Here is a 24692-nt window from a genome sequence, read left to right as displayed (position 1 = left end):
TTGCCAGAACTCAGGCAAGATAGACTCATGTTAATCTGAGTCAATGTCAATAGTCATGAGGTCCTCGAGTTGTTGCTGTAACATCATTCTTATGTTTTCTGTTACTTGTGGTTTGGGTTTTGGGATGCATATAGTAGCACAAAGGTCACAGATAGCGGGACCACAGTGCATACAAAGGCAACAGGAGAAAATAATGGTCAGAATTATACCAAGAAATGTCAAAGCTTTCCAACCCCATTTGGACAGTAGTCCCCAAAACCACTCCGTAAAAGACCAATCTCCTTCGTCCTGATGAATAGACTCAGAGATTATGTGCAACTTGGAGATAGCTTGGTATACTGTCGGAGCGTCATTAGGTATGAAAATACAACAACTTGAGCCGATCAATTTGCACACTCCACCACTATCTGCGAGAACAAAATCTAAGGCAACTCGATTTTGTAATGTCATAAGACGGTCCGCCTGTAGTTCTGCCGTGATGTTACTCAAGGCACCTACAGGGATGTCTATCGTGGTCTCTACGACACGAACCAGTTGCCTTATATTTCTGCTGTTGGACATTGGACCCCAAAAAGGAAGAAATCCTTTTGAGGAAATCTCCTCCCTCTTGTCCTGCTGTGTCCTTCGAATCAATAATCCCTCTGCCGTATCTGGTTCGATGATAGTTTGCAGAAGCGGTGTACGTACGGGAAAGAAGAAAGGCTATATAACAGGTACCGGAGAAACCTGTTGGTAACCATGTGTAAGCTCTATTATAACAAATGAAATAGGTGCCCTGAGACGGCACTAGAGGAGGCGAGTTCTGAGAGGAATAAACGTAAGTATAGGAGCAGTTATTCCTTTGAGTAGTGTCAGAAGAGCGATCGTTTATCTGTAAGCAGAAGTTGCCCTGATGTGGTATATTCCAAATCGGTGAAGACTTTCCTTTCTTGACTTTATCACTAAGACTAGACATATATTGGGTGACATTCCAGTTAGTGTACGCCTTTCTTTCGTCAATGGGGATTTTACTATTTTCCATGATTTTAGCCATAGCTACCATTCCCTTAATCAAAGAACTATGACTAAAATCCGGATCGCTAACATGTGAACTAACAGATCGTCTGAATTTGCTTTGATAAGCATTGGAGAAGATGACGAAGTATGCCCAAGCAGAACCCTCATAAGAAAACGGGAGAACTAAATATGGCATTCCTTTCTCTGCGGTGTGTGGCATAAGTCCACACACCCAACAATTAGTTGTATTGACCACTAACTGATGCTGATGTAATAACTGGACAAAGGAATTGTTATAATATTCAGATCTTCTAATGAGTTCATGTTGAGGAAGAGTATGAAAGAGATGTGGAGAGACAGTTGAAGAAGACGAAAAAGAAGAGGGAGAGACAACTTTTGGCTGCAGAGCATAAATAATCCAACCTATAAATGCCAAAACAATACACAATAATATAATAACACATAAAGTTATACTGAAACGACTGTACATTATCTTACAGGATTCTGTCTTTATTTCTTCTTTTCTCTCTCTTTTGTCTAGTGTAGTTTCCATCTTACTAATGGATGCTCACGGCAATCTTCCTCAATCGCTAAATCATGATTGTCTACCATCCTATGACACTGTAGGTCCTGCAGCCCTATTGCCACTATTCAGGTCATGATTCAGACTCCTACCGTGACCCTGCAACCGGGACAGAATACTACACAAGAGAGAAAATTCTTAAGTGTTCTTTGGTCTAGGTCCTAAATTGTATCGTTCCTTCCCAGGAATGCTTTGGTCTTGGAACAATGTTCGTGGATTAGTCGTATCCAAGCGCCGATGCGATGGTATTGCTCCCTGTTAAACGTCGTCGTCCTCTTTTTCAGACAGAGTCTCATTCAGGTGTGATTCACTAAAAGGCACGAATCGTGGAGTCTTTTCACTTTCACAGTCACCAACACCTCTACGAACCCATTGATCAAAGGGTAGAGGCAAAGGCACTTTCTTACAATGGACCCCGTGAATCCAATTTTTCTTTCCCTCGACTTTAACTGCTGTCCTCGTGGTCAACAAGACCATTCGGGGCTCCCTCCATCTGGGCTCCAGATTCCTTGTCTTCTGGAAGTTTTTGATGCAGACCCAGTCACCTGGTCAGATGGAATGACCTGGGTCTGTGGAAGCCTCTGGCAGAGCACTCTGAACCTGTTGATGGAGAACACGCTATTTAGTCGTAAGATCATGCAGATAGTCAATCAACATTTGATACGGCAAGTCAGAGTATTTCTTAGGGCGAGGGACTCCCCATACATTAGCTGAGCATCCAAAAACCCCTTCGTAAGGGCTAAGTCCCAAACGAGAGTGTACTGCAGTTCTGGTGGATAGCAAGGCTAATGGCAAAGCATCGGGCCAATTGAGTCCTGTACTCGCTTGAACCTTTGCTAGTTTTAACTTCAAGGTTCCGTTATAACATTCTACTAAACCCGCTGACTGGAGATGATTTGCCGCATGGAACTTTTGCTTTATACCAAGACCCGCACAAACTTTCTGCATGACTTGGCCAACAAATTCGCTCCCATTGTCACTCCAGACAATGCGCGGCAAACCAAATCTGGGCAAAAATTCTTTTAGTAGAACTTTAGCTGTGGATAAGGCTGTGTTATCCTTTAGAGGGTATGCTTCTATCCATCTTGAAAAGGCGCATACTACCACCAGAACATATTTGAGGTTGTTGCATCGTTCCATATGAATATAGTCGATCTGCAACACCTCAAATGGATATGTCGGAGGGGCAAAGTGACCTGCTGGAGTTGGGGTTCCCTTTTCTGGGTTGTACATCAGACAAACAATACAATGTTTCACTACATTGTCTGCACATTTTGGGATTTTGTCATTTTGCCACACTGGAGCCAGAAGTTTGCATATACCTCTTGCACTTAAGTGGGCTGGACCATGTGCCATAGTAACCACTGGGAGTACATAGGCATCTGGTAACAGCCAACGTTGATGTTCAGATAGTTCTATCCAACAACCCATCTCATCTAACGTTCCTGTATTTTCTTTCCACTTGCTCAACTCTCTCTCTGAAGCCTCTTTCTGAATTGCTTTTACACTTTCCAATGCATCCTCATACATTCCTCTCTCTCTGACCCAATTCACAGGACCTGCCACATACACTCGACTTGTAGATTCTCTTGCTGTCTTTTTCGCTATTTCATCTGCAAATGCATTTCCTCGACCAACTTCATCTGTAATCTTTTTGTGTGCACTACACTTCACGATTGCTATTTGGGTGGGTAAGGCAAGTGATTCGAGGAGATCAGTCACTAACTGACCATGTTGTATTTTGGTGCCATGTGAGGTGAGAAAACCCCTTTCCTTCCAGAGACGCCCAAAGTTGAACGCTACACCAAAAGCATATTGGCCGTCAGTGTACACGTTCACTCTTTTCCCTTTCGATAATACACAGGCTCTTGTTAAAGCTATCAATTCTGCTGCTTGTGCTGAATTATGCCTAATACGTGCAGCTTCCACCACTGTGTGCAAAGTAGTCACAGCATAGGCTGAAACTGTATCTCCATTAGGCATTTTAAAACAAGAACCGTCTACCCATAGAGTTCCGTCCGGATTCTCTAACGGTGTATCTTTCAGGTCAATTCTTCCTTTTGTCTCTTCCTCAGTACGGAAGAAACAATCATGTTGCTCCTCAACACTTTTCTCATCTGGAAGAGGCATCAGAGTGGCTGGATTCAGGGTATTACATCGTTTGATGTGTACATGACTAGACAACAGCGTCAGCTCGTATCCAGTTAGACGAGCGCTCGTAAGATGCTGCGTTTTCGTTCTGTTTAGTAAGGTATCCACTGCATGTGGTACCATGACAATGAGAGTGTTATCCAACACTACTCCAGCAGACTGTCGGATAGAAATTGCTGCGGCTGCTGTCGCTCTGAGACAACTGGGCAATACTTTAGCTACAGGATCTAACGTAGCCGAAAAATAGGCACATGGCCGCTGTTTGTCTCCAAATTGCTGTGTTAGAACTGACAATGCACAACCTTCTCTCTCGTGAACATAGAGCGCAAAAGGCTTAGTGTAATCAGGAGTACCCAATACAGTAGCGGAACACAGAGCGGTACGTAAGTCAGTGAAACTCTTTTGGCAGTCATCAGTCCAAGGAAGGGGCTGAGGCGTATCTTTTAAAGTGAGTGCCAACAAAGGTTTGGCTATCAGAGAGAAGTTAGGGATCCACTGTCTACAATAAGAAGTAAGACCTAGAAAGGCATGTACCTCCCTTTGTGTGGATGGCACAGACATTTGCGTAATCGCCTGAATTCATTCTGGCGTTAGTCGCCGTCCCTCCTTTGATAGGAGATGACCCAAGTAGGTAACCTCTCGACAAACATATTGTAGTTTGGAGGGTGAAACCTTATGATTCAGATTAAACAAATGGCGTAATAATGCAACAGTGACATCTTTGCAAATATCTTCTGAATCAGCGGCAACTAACAAGTCATCCATATACTGGATAAGAGCAGCACCAGACGGCAAATGAAAAGTATCTAGATGCCTTTTTAAAGCTTGGCTGTAAATAGAGGGACTTTCACAATAGCCTTGAGGTGCGCGCTTAAACCGGAAGCTTCGGCCTCCAAGAGAGAAGCCAAAAATATCCCTACTCTCTTCTGCAATGGGGATACTAAAGAAGGCATTCTTTAGATCGATAATAGAGAACCAAGTCGCTGTAGAAGGTATCATTGTCAACAGAGCAGTGATATCTGGAACAACAGGAAATTGTGGGACAACAATTTTGTTTACCTCCCGAAGATCAATTACGAAACGATATACAGGTGGTTGAGAAGGATCAGTGCGTTTGAGAACAGGACGAATAGGACTATTGCATGTGTTACCTCTTGTTTCTTCAACCACACCTTTCTGGATCAAATCATGAATAATTTCCAAAAGCGCTTTTTCACCTTCAGTGGAAATTCTGTACTGCGGAATGCGCGGTAATTCAACATTAGGCTTAAGAATGACAACATAAGGTGGAATCTCAAGGCAACCCACATCGTTTAGACCCGTGGCCCAAAGCGCTGCTGGAAGAGAAAGCAATTCAGGTGGAAACTGATCTTTGGATAAATACATTGGGGAAGTCAGTTTCTGTCCTAAAGTAAGATGTACACCAGAAGGAGAACAATATATCGCAGCATGCATTCTCTTCAATAGGTCTAGACCCAACAGATTCTCACCGCAACTATTCGTCAACAGAAGTGGAGCTTCCAAATCATAAGGGCCAACTGAAATAGGCAAAGGGCAAGAAACTGGGTTGCGAACAGGGGCGCCAGAAAAACCTACAGAAACATTCGTTAAGCTAGACAAAGGTGCCCCAAGGAGTTTAGAATGAATGATAGAACTTCTCATCGCCCCAGTATATAAAAGAAATGGCTCTGAAACACCCATCGTAGTGACGTTAACATAAGGTCCATTCTGATCTACTGGAATCGACACAACTCCCTTACTTTGTCCATGGCTGTCCTAGTTGGCATGAAGACTCTCATTTTCACCTTCAATGTAATGGTCTTCATTGTAATATTGCGTAGACCTGACATTTTGCTGATCGAAGTAGTTCATGGAATTGGGAGAAGGAAGGGTACGCTGTTCTTGAGTCAACACACTTCGACCTCTACCTCTGTTTACTGACTGGAGGCCAGCACGACCTCGTGGAGCAGATAACGCTCCGTCGCGTTGCAATAAAACCGGACATCTATTCTTAAAATGACCTTCCTCTCTACAATAGGCACATTGATTAGGACCTAGCAAAGGTCGCGGAATGTATGACTCAGGTTTTTGATACAACCTCTGAAACTGCGGAGGCTGTTGAAACTGAGGCTGAACATAGCGAGGAGGATAGGCTTGTTGCAAGAGAACCTTCATTTTTAATTATTTTGTCTTTTTCTCTTGCTTTTCCTTCTCTTCTTTATCTCGGTTTTCGTAATATTGTGCAGTAGCCAATATCTGGGCAGAAGAAGAAACAGCCCATGAACTTTCAGAATCTTTTATTTTGTGTGACAGCTCGGGAAGCAAATTGAATACGAATTTGTCCACAAATAATCGCTGTCCACCTTCTGTAGCCATATCTTGACCACTGTGATCAATAAATGTCTCTTTGAAACGAGTGAAGAAGTCAGAGACACTTTCATCTTTCTTTTGCTTGCATGCTGCTAGTTTGTCCCAATTAACTCTCAATGCAGGCATCATAGTTTTCATTAATGTAATAATCCTACCAGGGAGTTCCGAAATCAAAGCTTCAGGTTTTGCACCACCCACTTGATCTCTATCTGTAGTAGTTATAACATCCCAAGTAGCACCTAGTTCCTGCGCGTGATCCTCTCTACGAATCTTAGCCCATATTGTCTGTGGGACTACATTTCCCATTAGCATGTCGATATCAGCTAAATTCATGATGCAAGCATCAACTGTCTGTGATAGTTCTTTGTAATAACCTGCAGGGTTTTTACGAGGATCTGGTAGAGTCTGCTCAAGAGCCAAGACTTCAGATCGTTTCCATGGAACATGTACCCATATACGCTGAAAATGAGCAGGAATAGCTGCATTAGCACCTGCTGCTGCAACCTCTTCCTTCCATACTGGAGGAACCTCTCTCATAGGATAATTTTTCGACGTCAGTCTAACCGACGGATCAGAATCAAGGAAAGCCTGAGAGAACAATAAGGATCTATAAGAAATAAGTGTCCTTATAGCTTTCTCAATTTTGGAACCCACAATAAGACCTTTATCGAAATCAGCCTGAACATCTAACAGGTCTTGTAAGATTGAACTCGAACTCACATCTTCCCATTCTTTAATGAGAGTGTTGCACATTACATTAAAAACATATCTTTGCGTAGGCGCATTCCATTGCGAGAAGGTAGGCATAATATCAAGCACACTGTATTGTGGACCCTTCTTGATCCATTTTCGTGCGAGGAGTCTAACCTTTCTCGTTCTTCAAAATCTGGGAACTGACTACGAGACTGTCTTCGAGCAAAAGCCGGAGACACATTTAAAGCTTCAAAGAAAGGAGATAGAATACCAGTAACAGTGTCTGTGAGGCGCTTACGCACAGACGGAGAATTAGACATAAGAATTGGAGACAAAGTATTAGGAGAACTGACAGGAGGAGAATCCATAATTGCAGGAGGAGCAGAAGGCAAAGGAAATCTAAAATCAGGAGATGAAGGCAAAGAAGTCAAAGTTAATGGTAAAACCGGCAAGGGCGGTAATACTGGAGGAGGCAAATGCGGAAGAGCCGGAACAGGCGGAGGTACCGCTGGCGGATGGACAGGCTGCATTAGCACTTTGTACATAGGGCGGAGGTAACCTCAATAAATGGGACATTAGGGGATCTTCTTCTATATCTTTCTTATTTTCAGAGGGGGAAACAGGCAACACCGGATAGCATTTATCTATTGCCATACGATGCTGTCTCTCTGAAACTTCAGTCGCATTGTCAATTTCATCATCTTTAACTGTTGAGAAGCCTGTATAATCGTCATACCTTGCGCTTTCCTATCTCGTTTTGCTTGTTTAATTTCTTTCTGTTTGGCTTCCTTTCGCCAAAGGCGGAAAGAGTCAAACATTGCCGGCCGGGCTTTTCTTTTGAATAAGACTGCTTCCAAATTATCTAACACATCAGGATCAAAGCTACCATTTTATGGCCATTTTAGAACACCATCTTTCTTTGTGTCTCGGGTCCATGTCTCGTTAAAGGCAATGGGGCCAATACCATCTTTTGAATAGAGCTCATATGTGGGAGTTCCAACCGAAGGAATCGGACAAGAGTCCTCAAGTCGGGAATCCCTATTACAACCAAGACAACAAATTCTTCCAAACTTAGTCAGACCAGGCATCTCACGATTTTTCCTGTCTGTTCACAAACTTCAAGGGAGTAAAACTCAGTTTACGCAGCACAAATGCACTTACCCTCGGCTTTGTTTATTGCAATAGACAAATCTATGTACCAAAGAAAAACTAAGAACCAAAATTGTGGGCGCGACCCACGAAGATACTTAACTAAGGACGTCTTCTCCCACCAACAGAGGCCCGTCTATCGTCTCGCCTTACAATACATCATCAAAGGAAGGGCCAAAGCAGGGCGGCAGTCAGGGCAGCGGTCGTCAGTAGCCGTCAGGAAGGAGTAACCGCGCTGCGAAAGACCTTCGGACCACTTTTGACATACAGGGGTCGCTTAATGTGGCTCGCGAACCCTCCGGAATTTTCTTGCGGGGTTCCTCACGACCTTCAGGCAGAACCGGTACCACTGAAGCCGCCCTACGTTGGGCGCCAGTTGAAGAACCAGAACTCTTTGGGTCTGGCGGCTCAGGTTACGCCCAAGTCTCCGGAGTTCTCCTGCTCAGCTACACAGAGACACGGGACACTCTGTCGGCGTTAGAAGATCCGATTTATTTAGCTGCAGCTAGTACAGTTATCCTAGAAGTACACAAAGTAGGTTCTCAGGAGACTGCCACTTCACTCTGTGGTGCACAGGGTTTTATACTGCATAGGGTTCAGATGTATTAACCAAAAGCACTCCCAGAACACACAAGAAAGAGCCAATAGGAAAGTTGGAAAACAGATAGAACCAATAGGAGAGATTGGAAAGCAAAAGTGTCAGATCACTCGAAGAAACCTCTCCTCCAACTATGTTTGTCACCCCTCCCTCAAGCTAATTCATTAACAGACTCATAACTAACTTGCAGGTGGCGAGATACGTTTGTGTGTGTTGGAGGACAGTTGTGAAACGAGAGAATGCTAGCAGAGGACAGTGAAGGCCAGAGGATAAGATAAAGTCAGGAAAGAATGGTGTGAATCAATAGATTGTTGAGACGGGGATTAGGAAAACCAGACAGGGATTAGTGCACTCGGCCAGACCTAACACCAGCTTTGTAAATAGAGGCAGAAAGCGTATTTCGACACCAGGTTGCAGAAAAAGCAGAATAGACTTTGCCCGCCGTGCTGCCTGAGTGATGGCAACACAAAATGGCGGCGGAGCACAAGATGGCGGGTCGATCGCGATCAGAAATCGAAGTTCCTCAGTCTGGACGTGTGAAGACTCTGCCAGGAAGAAGGACTGTTGGGCTGCGAAGGACAGCCACACTTCTGGACTGTTGCTTTGCTGGACTCCTGCCTTGTTGTGCTGCCCTGCTGCCTGCTGTGTTCCTGCCTGGGTGAGAAGGACTGGACCTGCTTCACTTGAACCCAGAGTAACTCCAAGGGCTAGCTGGCTGGCCTCCTGATCTGAAGTCTCAGTGATATAAAAGCCTTTCAACCACCCTGCTTCTGCACCTGGGCTCTGCCATCTGTGAGTCTGGCCTGATAAGTGCTGTCACCCCAGTTCTGGACCCTTGGAAGCAGGCCTAAGGTGCTTGCTACAGCAGAACTAACGCATCAGCTGCTGAACCGCTGCATCACTGCTGCTGCGTGGATCAGAACTGATGCAGTGCCTCTGCTGCGTTGATCAGCACTGACACATCGCTGCTGCTGTGTAGATCAGAACCACCACTGCGCAACGTGCTTCCCAACAGAAGGTCCCCGCATCTCCATCGATGGTAGCCTCAGCAACAATGGCGAAGACTCTGCCTCACAGCTCATCACTCATCATAGCTGATGCGTCGCCAGTGCTGCCCAGCTCAGGCCCAGCACATTGTCGTCACTGCATGGATTGGAACCCATGCTTCGCCTCAACTGTATCTTTATTTCGACACACACAGAATTAAGGTACTCTTGATCAGCAGGCCTCACTGGGTCCCTATATCTGGCCTGTGCACCATCATGGTCGGCCTGAACAGATATCCCTTCTTGACACTTTTTGGTTTTTGGGGCTATGTTACCTTATAACTTTGAAATTCAATATCTCTGGTTTCCCTGATTGGATTTTTGTCATTTGAGTCTTGTATTATTTATTAAATGAGGCTATATTTGTTCTAACCTGCTGTTTGAATTGTTGCACAAATACTTTAAACATTGTTTCTAAGTAAAGCCTGACTGCTCTGTGCCAAGCTACCAGAGAGTGAACGCAGGTCAATTTAGGGTTTGCCGGCCTCTAACCCTGACTAGGATTGTGGGTGCTGCTTGACTAATGTCCTTACCTCAGTCAACCTGCAACCCATTTTCTAACAATCGCCTTCAATTTTATAAAACTAGCCATTGGCTGTAGCGCTAGGTCTAGTAATAAAGGGGTATTTTTAGGAATTCTCAATAAAGATCTAATAAAGTTCTTTTCAGCATCCTCATGAGGATGCCCATTAGAATGGCCCGAGATTGCAGAATTATATAATGCTGCAGAAACCCCTTGCATAGGATAGATCTTGAAGCCAATCAAGTTATAGGTGTGGCCCTATGATTCAACAGGATGACATTCTTAGAGAATTGCAATAGTGAAGACTGGGAATCCGATAATCTAACACCAAGGTAATCAGATTCTGTCACTCTCTCAATATTTGTCCCGTCCTACAAAAATGTTGCTTCTTAAGTTCTTAGCGGGGTTAATTGCCGTACATGTCTTTTTTAGCAAATTAATCTTCAGGCCAAGTGTGGTGAAGAAAGGGGCACACCTCTCTAATAAACTCTTGATCACGTTTGGTGTTTTTGAGACAAAAAGTGTCTCATCCACCTAAAATAAGAAGGGTGTTTTCAAATTAGCAATAGTAGGTGAATCATTCTCACTGTGGGTTAAAAAGGTATGGGGTAAGTCACAGCCATTTCACACTCATTAATGGATAGCAATAGGCTCAGCCAGTTCAATATTTGGGCCCAGTGGTCTTTGGCAAAGTTATTTGAATAAAATATTATTATTACATCCAGCAAAACAAGTGGAACATCCATCCCCTAAGGGGTTTCCATAGCATCTCACTTGGCACCATGTCAAAGGCAGCCTTAAGATAAACAAAAGTCAGTTCATGTCTACTTCTTTCCACTTAATCGTGAGAAACCGAAAAAATTGTTCCACTTTTCGTTGATGCGAGTCTCATTATCTACAATCCAAAATATCAGTTTATCAATCAATCAAGCAGTATGTGTAAAGCACTACTTATCCCCCCAGGAGTATCCAGGTTCTGTGCTGCAGGCCTCAGTCAAAGAGCCAGGTCTTTCATTTGTTCCTGAATTGGTTGAGGGAGGGGGAAGTGTAAAGGTGGAGAGGGAGGGTGTTGCATGCTTTGGTAGCAAGGTAAGAGGATGAGCACCCTCCGGTGCAGCTGCAGCGGATATGTGTCATATGTGTGAAGGCAAGGTGTGCAGAACAAAGGGGTCCGGTGGGTTGGTGGAAGGTCAGGCTGTGGTTCATGTAGTGTGGTCCGATGTTATGGAGGGCTTTGTACTCATGTGTCAGGAGCTTTAACTGGCATCTCTTATGGATGGGGAGTCAGTGGAGGTCTTTGTGATGTTGGGTGATGTGTGTTCTCTTGGGCAGGTTGAGGATGAGACTGGCTGCTGTGTTTTGTATTGACTGGAGTATTTGTGAGAGTTCAGAATTTGTGCCGGCATATAGTGCTTTGCTGGAGTCGAGTTGGCTGGTGATGAGGGTCTGAGTCACCGGTTTCCTGGTGCTGGTGGGGAGCCATCTGAAGATTTTTCAGATCATGCAGATGGTGTTGAAGCAGACAGATGCAACGGAGCTGACTTGGCATTTAATGGAGAGTTCGCTGTCTGGTATGATGCTGAGATTACAGGCATGGTCTTTAAGTGTGGGGGAGGGTCCAAGCTCCGGTGGCCACCAGGAGTTTTTCTAGAAGGCGGTGTGTCTGCTAAAGATGAGGACTTCCATCTTCTCCGTGTTCAACTTGAGGCAGTTGTCTTTCATCCATGTTGCTAGGTTCTTCATGTAGTTGTGGAAGTTGTTTTTTGTCTGGGTGGGGTTCCCTGAGAGTGAGAGGACGTGTTGGGTGTCATCGGAGGAGGAGATGATGTTAATGTTGTGAGATCTAATGATGTCTGCGAGTGAAGTCATGTTGATTTTGAAGAGGGTGGGCTGAGAAATGAGCCTTGGAGTACTCCGCAGAAGGTGGGTTTGGGGTGATAGGAGAAGGAGGGGAGGCGCACTCTCTGGGTGCATCCTGTGAAGGAGGATGTCATTCATCTGTGATTCCAATCTGGCAAAGTCACTGGATGAGTGTGTGGTGTGACATTGTGTTGAAGGTTGCGGAGAGGTCCAGGACTTTTGGCAGGGAAAGGGAGGAGGGAGTTTGGACTGTAGTTCTGTGGACCTTTGGGGTCCGCTGATGGTCTCTTGAGAAGGGGACTGACCACTATGTGCTTCCATAGGCAGGGGAAAGTTGTTGTGATTATGGAGGCATTGAGGATGGTGGTGAGTTGGCTGATCTTGTTGCATCTGAGGTTGAAGAGCCGGGGGAGGCAGGAGTTGGTAGGGGCCCCTAGATGGATGGACTTCATCATGGTGGTGATTGTTGGTGTGCTGAGTTGTTCCAAGAGGTGATGGCATGGTTGGAGGTTGTTGTGGATGGGTTGCTGAGGATGTCAGAGTGTTGGGGCTTGAAGTTTGTGTATATGTTTGCTATCTTTTTGTGGAAGTGCTCAGCGAGGGAGTAGCAGAGTTCTTGGCAGGGTGAGATCACATTTTCAGACACTGAGGGGAAGGAGAATTCTCTGACAATGGTGAATAGTTTCTTGGTTAGTTTGGTGCTGGTTTTGATGCGTTATGCAAGGGCTTCTTCTTTTGCTGCTTTGAGTTGGCAATGGTAGTTGTTGAGGGTGGTTTTGTATGTGGTGTGGTGTGGTGGGTGCTATTCTTGCTGACCCGCCATCTTCTTTCTTGCTGTTTGCATTTGTATTTTGCTGTGTTGAGTTACGGTGTGTATCAGATGGCTTGTTTGGTGGCTCTGTCGTGGGCGGTTTGGACAGGATGATTTGGTTGGCAGCTTTGGTTATTTAGCTGCTGAAATTCTCTACTGTTTGGTCTGGATTTGCCTTGATGTTGGGCTGGGTGGGGCTGATGGTGTTAGTCTATTGTTGCATGTGTCCCGCTTTGTGAATGGGGTCAGTGATGGTTGGTGGTGTTTGTGTTGGTCGTCTAGGTGAAATTTGATGTCCCCTAGGGGAATGCAGTGTTTGGATTCGACGACGAGGGGGGTGTTGTGTTCAGCAATGGCATGGCTGATGCCGATTTGTGGTCCTAGTGGTCTGTTTGCAATGGTGGCTCTGATGGTCCTTCTGGCGTCTGCGTGGAGCATGAAATTCAGGTGTTCCATGATGGGCGTGTCGTTGTTGTCGGTGATGGATTCCTTGTGTACGATGGTGATGCCTTTGCCGTGTTTGTTGGTGCGGTCTCGGTGTTTCATTTTATATCCAGCGATGGTTGCGATGGCTGACGTGGGGGTGAGCAATTTTTGGGTGATGAAGGTGACAATTTGGGGCGAGAGTGGAGATGGTGCCCCATACCTCAGTGGCGGACTTGCGAGTGATCTGGCGTTGACCAGGAGACAGTTGAGTTGAACAGGGGGGTCGTCGTCTATGGTGGGTGTGGTGTGGTTCAGCGGGGTGTTGGTTGTGCAGAGGCGACAGTGGGTGCAGGTGAATGGTCCCTGTGTTGCATGTTGAGACGATGCAGCAGTTGTTGTTGCCTGAATGGTCCAGGGCACGGAGCTCTGCTGTGGAGTACCTGTAAGATAGTGGTGGACCAGCGTTGGTGGTTCAGGGTGCAGTCCAGACGTGACAGGCACAGATAAGCTTGCCTTTGGCGTGCCAGTGGTGCATCGCCTGGGCAACCACACTGCGGCCTCCATTAAGTCATTAGTCATATTAAGTAGCCCTGGGAGATGGGAGGGCTGTGCGGAGTCGGCGGTAAAAGAAGTTGCCAGCGTGGCCGATCCGAACTGGATGGACGATACAAGGGCAATAAAAACAAAGTCAACAGAACAGGTCAGGCACACTCAGCAATACTTTTTCAGGGGTACAGAAAAAAAAGCTGACAACAACTAATTTGCTATTTAGAGAACATAAATACAAGGTGGCAGTAACTAATTACAGGCACAGAAAGCAAAAAGGGGACAACACAAATTTTCAGAGGCAACGGGGCACAGACAGTGATAAAAAACACTCAGGCTGGCACAAATATCAACAACAATTGACAAGGTCAGATGCACTCAACTCACTTAAGGTTATGTGGGGGCTCCAACTGGGGCTGAGTAGGTAAAGGGGCCGGGACGGCACCTCCACACTACATCAGCAGGCAGCAGGATTAGTGACGACCAGGGGTAGAGGACTTGCTTACAAGAGATTGGTTAGATATTATCAATAAGGATAAGAGATAGTTTTATTGCACAGTTAATTAAAACTTACAATTTCAGGTACACAACTTTTAAAAGAGATACATATCAAAGATAAAAAATTAATTATGAGGAGTTAAAATTGTGAGGTTCATATTAATAGTTTGCATTTTTGAATTGTTCGTTAGGGCGATGGCCCATAAGTTATAGTCAGAGGCGCTGTTTGGCTTTTACTCAATTTCCTCGTTTTGTTTCTGTTTAATTCTCTCCGCCACTATGTCGAAGTATTTTGTAAATCTGCAGTTTAATTGAGTCTCCTGCGGGTTAAAACATAATTTGACTGCATGCCTACAGGTTCTAATGCCCTTCTGGTTCCATATTGCGCGTAGCAGGGATCTCCTTTTGTCCATTAAGATTGGACAGATACATACTATGTGGACTAGGTCTTCAAGTCCTGTATTGCAGAGACGGCAAGTTTTGTCTTCCTGAATACGTTTCCATGGGGCCAGGTGGGGGAGAATTGGTAGTATGCCAAGCCGCAGTTTTAAAAATTTCTCTTTGATCTTCTGTTTGAATCCTTGGTCCATATACGCTTGAGTCTTTAATGATTTGTAGTCACTTAGGACTGTCCATCCGTGTGCCCTTTTTGCTAGAGTTTCTTTATCCTCTAATAGCGATGTTATTTTTGTCACCTTTGTTACTAGTTTTTTAAAACTTCTATGATCTACTGGGGTGTTCCAGAGGTCTGTCAGTTCAAGTACTTCTAATGATTCCATCAGGTACTTCCTTGCGTTTGACCGTTCTCGACGTTGCAGCTCAATCCAGAGATAGGCATTTAAGGTGCCTTGCTCGGCATTTCTAATCTTATGCCAGCATTTTATGAAGCTGCCCCTTCTTTCTACTGTCTGTTTTTGAACCCCGAACTCCAGTCGAATTTGGGCAGGAGATACATAGTTGGGTAACCGAAAGATGGACCTGTAAGTTTTACTGATCACTCTATCGAGGGTAAGAGCATCTTTTCCGAGCGTTGATTCGCTCCCGTATGTTAGCGTCGGTTGAAGGCGAGCTCTCAATACTTGTAAGAATGGGTCAAGCGTATAGTCTGGCAATATTTTCTTCAGGGGGATCATCGCAAGACGACTCATGGTGCCTTTCTGTTGTAGCATCCCTAGTTGCGGTTTAAATGAGCCTCTGCTGTCTACTAGGACTCCCAGATATTTATAGCACGCTACATGGTCCAGTTTATGTCCGTCCAGGTACCAGCAGTTTTTTCTGGCCTTCTTATAGTTCACAGCCATTGTTTTTGTTTTCTTTAGATTGATTTTTAATCCGTTACGCTGAGAAAATGTGCTGGTAGTGTTTAGAAGGTGCTGAAGGCCAATTGGAGTTCGACTAATTAAAACCAGGTCGTCAGCATAAAGGAGGTTGGACAGAGTGATGTCCCCCAACCGTGGGGCGGGTGATTTGACGCTGTCCAATTCCCCTGGTAGGTCTGCCAGGAAAAGATTAAACAAAGTAGGGGCTAAGACGCACCCTTGCTTCAATCCTTTAGAGGTATTGATTCCCCTGGAGAGGTACGTCCCGTCTCCCAGTTTGATCTTAACCCAGGTGTTGGTGTGAAGTAAGATTAACTGCTTCAAGAGGGGTTGCGGTATCCCCCATTTGTCAAGCTTTTGCCAAAGTTTGCCCCGATCCAAATGGTCGAAAGCTGAACTGTAATCAATGAAACATAGAAACAGCGAATTCTTTCCTACTTTGGCCGCGTCTATCAGCAGAGTTAACGCCATGACATTGGTGGTAGTTCCTTGTCCTTTGCAGAACCCTGTTTGATTAGCCGGAATTATGTGCTTTGATGCTGCCCAAGAAGTCAATTCGTCCAGTAGAATGCCAGCATAATACTTTGCTTCTATATCGAGTAGAGCGATCAACCGATAGTTGCAAGGATCGCTCCTGTCTCCTTGCTTATGAATTGGGCTTATTGTTGATCCTTGCCAGGATTCCGGGCAGGTTTCTAGTTCTTGTATGCCCACAAAGAGCGGTACTAGTGTGTTGCTCCAGAATTCAATGTCCTGTTTAAATATCATCGGTGGTATCCCATTTGGGCCTGGAGCTCCTTCCATTTTTCCCTTTTTTATTTGAGATTTTATCTGATCCGCTGTTATGTTGATTTTATTCACTGTATTGCTTGCTAATGTGCTGTTGTTCTGTGCCCCGTCAATCTTCTTTTGGTCGTATTTTCCCGTTGTGATTTCTTTGGGGTTTCTAGGCCCTTTTTCATTCTTTCCTGTTTCATTGCCCCACTGAGTATTGTCTGTTTCTAATGTTGTCAGGGATATGGGGATATCATCATCGGTTTCATTAAAATGATTGTGGAGATAGTCAGCCCAAGTTGCCTCTGAAATGTAGGAGTTTATTCCTTGGTGGCCTGGCCGTTGCAAGCTGTGAATTATTTGCCAAAATTTAGCACTGTTTTTTTTGTTTCGAATCGTACTTTATTTTTGCCCAGAGGTCGTCGTTCGCCTGTCTTTTGATTTCCCAAGTTGTCTTTCTTAGGCTTGTTTTTAAACTGCGAAGAACATCTTGCAAGGGCCCTTTTTTAGGCTGTGCGCGGAGTTGGTTTAAAGTTTGCTTTATGTTCCGTTTAATTCTTTTTATTTCTAGCTTGTTTGCCTTGCTTAATCCGGTCTTAGGGATTCTGTTTTTCGCTTGCCTTGGTTTTGTTGCATATTTGGTTCCCAGAGTCTTTGTGTACCACTCCCAGGCCTCTATTGGGTTTACACCCAAGTTGCCCTGATGAAAGAGCTCCTTCGCGTTTAAAGACAGTTCTTCGATGTTATTTTGTTTATATCTTATGCGTTTGAAATCTGATGTGTATTCAGATCTAGCGCATACCCTGACTTCCATTGGGTTTTCTCTGATTGTCCTTAGAACGATTTCTTGTGGTAAATGGTCACTTTGATCACTAACACCCAGCTTAAATGATTTAATTATGTCAAAAAGAGGGAGAGTTACAAATGCGTAATCTAGGTAGGAAGAAGTTGCTGCCGAGTGGTAGGTTGGTGCTGGAGGAGTGTCTTCTTTGTACCGGCCATTCAGGGCCCTTAGGTTTAATTGCTCTAATTCTTTTAGTAACTGGTTCGAGAAATTAGTTTGTTTAGTTGGAGGTGGTTGTACTTGAGTTGGTATTCCCCAGGCTCTGTTAAGATCATATACCAAGTCATCGTCTATTGCAGTTCCGAAAAGAAAGAGGTTAAAATCTCCTGCGAGGATTAAGTTTTCAACTTCCCCCTCATCCATAATTCTTGCTGTCTCATTGGCCAGCTCTCTTGCACCTTTCCATCTGTGCTTCGGATGTATATAAGAGTTAACTATTACCAGGCGGTAGTCCGGCCTTCTGGTGTTTTTTGTTAGCTCAGTCGCTTGTATGACGTTAGGAGCTATAGTTTTAATCTTTATTTCCTTCATTGATCGTACTGTGAGGATTGAGGCAAAGATCATTAGTCCGCCTGAGCTGTGGCCAAAGGGTGATGTCCTGGTAGCAGGGACGATTTGCGTCATGTAGCCTTCAAGGGCTATCTCAGCTTCTTCCCAGGTTTCTTGTAGTAATATCAAGTCAAATGTCCTTAGGTATTCTAGCGTTTCGTGATCGTTCAATTTGTCAGTCAAGCCATTGATAGTCCAAATGCATACTCTGATGTTATTCGAAATTGTGTGTGATGAGGGCTGCACAGAGGGTCCTTGTCAATGCCCGCCTCTATTTGTTATTGTTCGCTGTATTATACCCAAATTTGAAGCAGTAAATTGCGTATTTACCATTGAAATGTGTAAGGACCTTCCTTGGCGGCCTGGTGACTGGCTGAGGGCTCCTTTTAGGATTGATGTAGCTTTGAGTGAGTACTGGCTGAGGGCTCCTTTTAGGTTTGATGTAGCTTTGAGCTTTATCAATAAGGCTGATTGGGTGATAATTACCAGGGGTAAGGCATTAGCCTTTCTTATAAATGGGAATTATCTCTGTCCCTTTCCATGATAATGGAACTGGGGGCTCCAGCAGTTATAGCAACAGAGAGGGTGTTCACATATCGAGCCTATACAGTGACCTCTGAGTGATACAGATCAGCTTAAATTTTGTTTAACCTAGGAGCCTTCCCTTTTCTCTGGATGCTTATAGCAGAATAGGTATCATATAAAGTAAAAGCGTGGGAAAAGGTACTACACTCGTCTGATCACTTCATTGTGACTAGAACATGACTCAAGTCAAAGCTGTTTATTTCCCAGGTTCTCGCTAAAAAAGAGATGTATTGGAATTGTACTATTATAAAATCACGTCAAGTTAGGTGGCTGTTGTATGACATTTTCACACTTTACATTCCTTGTGTTATTAATAATGAATATGACATCCTCTCTCTTTTTCCCTGGATCAGATAGGTCCCTAACAGTAGTACCATTCAGGTACAAAGTCAGAGGACTATGGTCGCTTTTGAGCCTTGGGATAGCAGCCATATCCATATCTAGTAATATGCCATCAATATTACTCCTATAGCTCTCCTTTTATTGGTAATGATGCCCCTTGTGTCTGAGTAGGAACTGCCCTACTAATTGTAGAGAGGACCAGGTAAGAAGTTTTCTAGGGTTTCTCTAGGGGTAGCTGTTACTTGAGGAACACCCCAGTATGCATCCTCATCCCTAGCCAAGTCCCTGAGTAGCGATGATGGTTCAAACGTTGTGTTATAATCACCCCCATAACCATGTGCTAATCCTCACTCTGCAAATCTAAAAAATCAGAAAGCGCTTGAAGTGTTTGGTAGTCTGCAGAGTTGCTGCTATTTCTAGAATATACATCCATTAAAGGAAATTTCAAGTCTTGACTTGATGAAATCTTGAAGGCCAATATCTCAGGTGAATGGGTAAGAATCTGCTCGATCAAACAACTAAGATTGATTTTAATAAAGATTTACAATATTTATATCAGGACCCTTGCTACTGCTAACAGCTCCCAGGGCAGGGAAAACACAATTGTACAAACATATCCCTAGGTAACTAACCGTTTACTTCACAATTTTGTATATATTAATACAAAGGCCAAGAGTACACAAGAAATAAAAAATAAACATACTTTATTTTTTACAAAATGTCTCTAAAAACAATGAAATTCTCATCATAAACCAGTTGACGGGGAGGCTTGTGTAGTGTGTCCTATTTATATTAGAATTGCTGTTTCTGTGGTTTCTTCGTGGACATGTGAATGTAGGCTTTAGCTTTTATCATTTCTGAAAACTCTAACTAATGGGTATGTTGAAAAGTCACATGCTCTGCCATCAGTATTTTCATCGAACGATTGCCTTAATACCATATAGCTGTCTTGGAGCACACTGCACTGTAGTGGTCATGCAACAGTAAAGGGTGCAAAAGACACAGAGGTATTTCAATCCTACACAGACATAACTGGTCACTGTTGTGTCCACAAGGCCTTCAGCTGAATATAGTAATGTTGTGTGCATGACTGATACTTGAGTAACATCCATGAGCACGGTTTAGACTTGCATCTGAAGTTGTATCCTGTTTGCTTCCATCTGCATGTGTACATTTAATGCTGGATGGGAACGGTTTAACTTGGATCTTAAAACTGTATAGTAGTTGTGTTTTGGTGTTTTCATGTCAAGATGTTTTGTGGTTGTACTGAAGTTACTGATACTGTGTGATCAGCTTGCTGTTTTAACTGAATAAGGTTTATATTTACCTTGCCTTTATTGTTTACCTGTATACGTTTTTATTTATCCTGAAGTGCATTGATTTCATATATGTAACTGCCTATGATACACTGCATGGTGTTGGTTTATGAAAGTGGAGTTCCTAAAATGTGCTTTTCTTCTATTTGCTTTCCTTTTTTTTTTTTTTTTTTATTTTATTGTTTTTTTGTTTTATCCCATGGTGGTGGGAGAGAGATTAACACTGGAACCAAAATCATACAAACATATATACATAGAAAATTGTACAACTGAAATACATTGTTGATTAAACACTAAAACCAAAGTCATACAGAAATATATACATAGAAAACGATACATTAACTGAAGTACATTATTAATTTGTCAACCACTCTTCAAAAGGAGCCCAGTTCTTAGAAGCAATTAAACGTCGTCTCTTCCCTCTGAACTTTTGTACAGAAGTCTCTAATTTGAACCAGGCCAACATCCTGGCCTGCCAGTGACAAAAGGTAGGCGGTTCAGGATTTATCCAGAGAGACGTGATACAGAGTCTCACCATTGCCATTGCAATAAACAAGAAAGCCTACATATATCTTGATCTTTCAGGGGCCGTGGAATATTGATAGCCAGTAATTACCATTTCTGCAGAAGTTTTAATTGAGGATTGAGTGATCTGCATGAGAAAGGTTTCGATTTGATTGATAAAGAGTGACAACTCAGGGCAGTCATAGAACATGTGAAGGGAATCTGCAGATGGGAATTTGCATCTTGCACAGAATGAGCTTTTACCCCCACTAACAGCCCCCCATCTGACAAGTTTTGCAGGCGTGTAATAAAGATTGAACACAGCCATATAACTTTGGGTGCGAAGAGTACCGGAAACCAGAACGGACCTAGCTAACGTCAATGGGAATTTTAAATCAACACAAGGTACTCCAAATTTAATCGCCCATTTATTATTATTATCGGCTAAGTCATCTGGGAGTTGAGACAGAAAAGACCGATATAAATCCCAATTTTTACTTTCCTTCTTACTAATTCCACAATTATAATTTTATCAAACAAAGTTGGGTTCAACAGGAGTTTTTTAACGGGGAAACTTCTAAATTGTAAATATTTGAAAAAATTATTAGACTGTAGTTGAAACTTGTCTTTTAAAGACAAAAAGGAGGCCATCAGGCCAGAGTCAGCCAAATCTCCAATATCCCTCAGACCTTGAGAAGCCCAGATGGAGACTACACCCTCTTGAAATATTACTGGAAGTAATCCAGAGGCATTTAATGGCGTGTAATAATTAAGCTTAGGGATATGAAAATGACGCCGCACTTTTTGCCAAATCGCGAATAGTGCCCACGCCACCTTAAATCTGTTTTTTTAAAAATAGCTTGGCTCAAGAATGCATGTTAGTATTCCTTTTGTGGTATCTCCTAATGCAATTGAATATACTGATGGCACCAAATGCAGCGGAATCTCGGCAGTCTCCCCTAATAGCGGAAGAACGAAATGTTGAATCATAGCTGCCCAATAGTAATATGCTAAGTTCGGGACTGACCACCCCCCACGGTCCTGCGGGAGACAGGTCCATTTGGTGGCCCTTCTTGGCTTACGATACACCCATAAGAACCTTTGACAGATCCTTTCAGCTCTTATTAAAGTAGAATTGGAAATTAAAAGTGGAATGGATCTAAATAAATATAAAAATTTAGGAAGGACAAACATTTTGAGGATATTACAGCGCCCAAATAAAGAAAGATGCAGATGATCAAGTCTTTCTAGCTTATTGTGGAGCAGATCAGTAACAGAAGAATAGTTCAAATCTGAAATCTGCTCAACATCAGCCGAAATCTGAATACCCAAATATGTTGCCTGTGCACTAATAGGGACTTGGGATATTGGCATGGCCGATGTTTGTAGAATTTGCGTCTTTGCAATATTTAGCTTATAGCCCGAGATTGAGCCAAATTGGGCTGCCAGAATCTCCAATGCCGCAAAAGAACCGGCGACATTATCTGTTAGTACCACTATGTCATCGGCATATGCCAATGCCTTATATTCAATTCCATGAACAATAATTGGAGAGATATTTTGGGATTTTTCTATCAAAGACAAAAAAGGATCAATAAATAAAGCGAAAAGAAGGGGAGAGCAGGGGCATCCTTGTCTGGTGCCCCTGCTAATAGAAAAATAACATGATTCATTCCCTGAAATACGTATTTTAGCGGTTGGGGATATATACAAAGCTTGTAGAGCCTGAATAAATTCCGGCGCTAGACCCTTCCAGTGCAAAACAGCCCATAGGTACCCCCAGGAGACCCTGTCGAACGCCTTCTCGGCGTCCAACAGGATCACCCCGAGGGGAGAATTTGTCATCTTAGCCCAATCTAGGAGGGCAATAACCCGACTAATATGGTCAGTCGTATCCCTGCCGGGAATAAACCCATGCTGGCGAATGGAAACTAAGGGAAGAATTATTTGCGCTAAACGAAAAGCTAAAATCCTTGACTAAATTTTGCTATCAGTATTTATTAGCGCTATGGGCCGATATGATGCAGGGTTTAATTCATCCTTACCCTTCTTCTTGAACAAAACAATTGTCGACTGCCGCCAGGAATCAGGGATAGCCCCCGTCTGGGCAAGTTGAAAAACCTCTAGCAACTGCCGCTTAAATAAATGTGAGAAGGTCTTATAGAATTCAAGATGGATAAGATCCGGCCCCGCTGCTTTATCGTTGGAAAGAGATTTTATAGCAGCCGCAATTTCTTCCCAGCTGATAGGTTCTGCGAGAATTAGATTCTGATCGGCGGTGACCTTCTGAGTATCGAGAGATTCAAGGAATTGCGCCAACCGGGTTTGTTGCTGCTCAATTATATTTGACTCCTCGGTAAATAAGATCGAATAAAAATCAACAAAAGTATTTACAACACCCCTAGGTGAGTCTTGAATAATGCCGGACTGATCCTTGACCCTAAGAATTTGACTAGCTACTGCCCTTTGCTGTAGGCGTTTTGCTAGAACCTTTCCAGCCCTTTCCCCCACCTCATACATTGAAGATCGAAATTGGAAATACTTGGCTGCTATATCCTCATAGAAAGGCTCCAAAAGATTAGCCTTTGCTAAAGCAACCGATTTCTGACTTATTGTTACATCCTCCCCCCTACGAATATTGGTCCTTAAATCCAACTCTGCTTGTTGAAGCACTGCTACTCTAATTTTAACAGTCTGTTGTTCTGTTTGCCAGCGATAGGACGCAATTCTCTTAGTTTCGCCGCGCAGGGCGGCTTTAAAAGTATCCCAGACAATGCCAACCAATGCTGTGGAGCTATTAATTTAAAAAAACTCTGGGATCCAAACCAACAACCGTTCCTGATATAATTTATCAAATAATAGTTTCCTATCAAAGGTCCATTATCTAATTTGATTAGCGGGACAGTCCCATGGAAAACTAAAAATGATGGGGTTGTGATCAGATATGGTCCGGGGATTGGTTTGAATCTTGGTAAACCCCACAACTTCAGTAGACATAAAAACAAAATCAATGCGGACCATTTTATTGTGGGGTATTGAGTAAAAAGTAAACCCATCTTGATTTGGATGATTATAATGCCATAAATCTATCAACCCATGTTCAGAAAGCAAAGTACGGAGCGCCTTGTAAACTTGGGGCTTCGGCCCGACATATGCACTATGCTTTGTAATGTCTAGCTGACTAGGGATATTACTGTTGAAGTCCCCGCAAAAAATCAATGGGTGTGGCCATGTAGCTAATTCTAAATTTAGATCCCTCAGGACCTGCGGGTCATCTAAATTAGATGCATATATCGAACATACAGAGAGCGGACAATTGTTAACCAACAATTCTGCGACTAGCCATCTGCCTGAATTATCCTGCTTTATCCTTTTAACCCGCCCAGCCCCGGTTTTTAGAATAATAGCAACACCCCTGATGGTAGAAGTTTGTCGGGTGGAAGCCACTAAATCATAACCCAGGAATCTGAGATAGCCACGGCTACCCCAGGGAATATGGATTTCCTGCAGGCAGATTAGGTCCACCTGCATCACCTGTAACATCTTATGAAAAATCCTACGCTTCTTAGGGTCATTCAGTCCGCAAATATTCCAAGTTGCACACATCAATCTAGGACCTCCCATTGATTATGATAAAGAGCGATACGTCTGACAGACAATTTGAGCATTTTATGAAATATGTTACTGCAATCCATCCTGAAAAATAAGTGAGTTGACAACATCTTAAATGCATTTGAAATACTCCTACTAAAATCTGTATCAGTAAATCTAGCCACCTCTTCCACCCACCACCACCACACCACCCAATGGCCCCACCCTGCCACCCTCCCCACCCCTGCTGAACCCACCCACCCACCCGTTGCTCCCCCATACCCCTCTCCCCCCATTCGGAGCACAGGACTGGAGTCCTTGTGATGGTTGAGTAAGCGTCACCCCACACTCCGCTGGACCAGCAGTTTCTCCCTTACAGAAAGAGAAGGGAATGATCCTGAATGTCATTAGCAAAAGAAAAAAGTTCAAGGGTTCATATATACGAAACAGGTCATCCCCAAAGACCTAAAAGAGAAAAAAACAAAAAACAATATAGGATGAGACCTGCCCCACAATTGCAAGTAAAAAAAAAAAAAAACCTAAAACAATTCGGCTACATTGAATCCAAAAATTCCTTGGCGGATATCTCCGACAAAAAGAACTTTGTCTGGCCCTTGA

Source organism: Triturus cristatus, chromosome 5_1, assembly GCF_964204655.1.
Source record: "Triturus cristatus chromosome 5_1, aTriCri1.1, whole genome shotgun sequence".
Classification (NCBI taxonomy): Eukaryota; Metazoa; Chordata; class Amphibia; order Caudata; family Salamandridae; genus Triturus; species Triturus cristatus.
The sequence above is the reverse complement of the archived record's forward strand: the minus strand, read 5'-3'. Positions refer to the sequence as shown.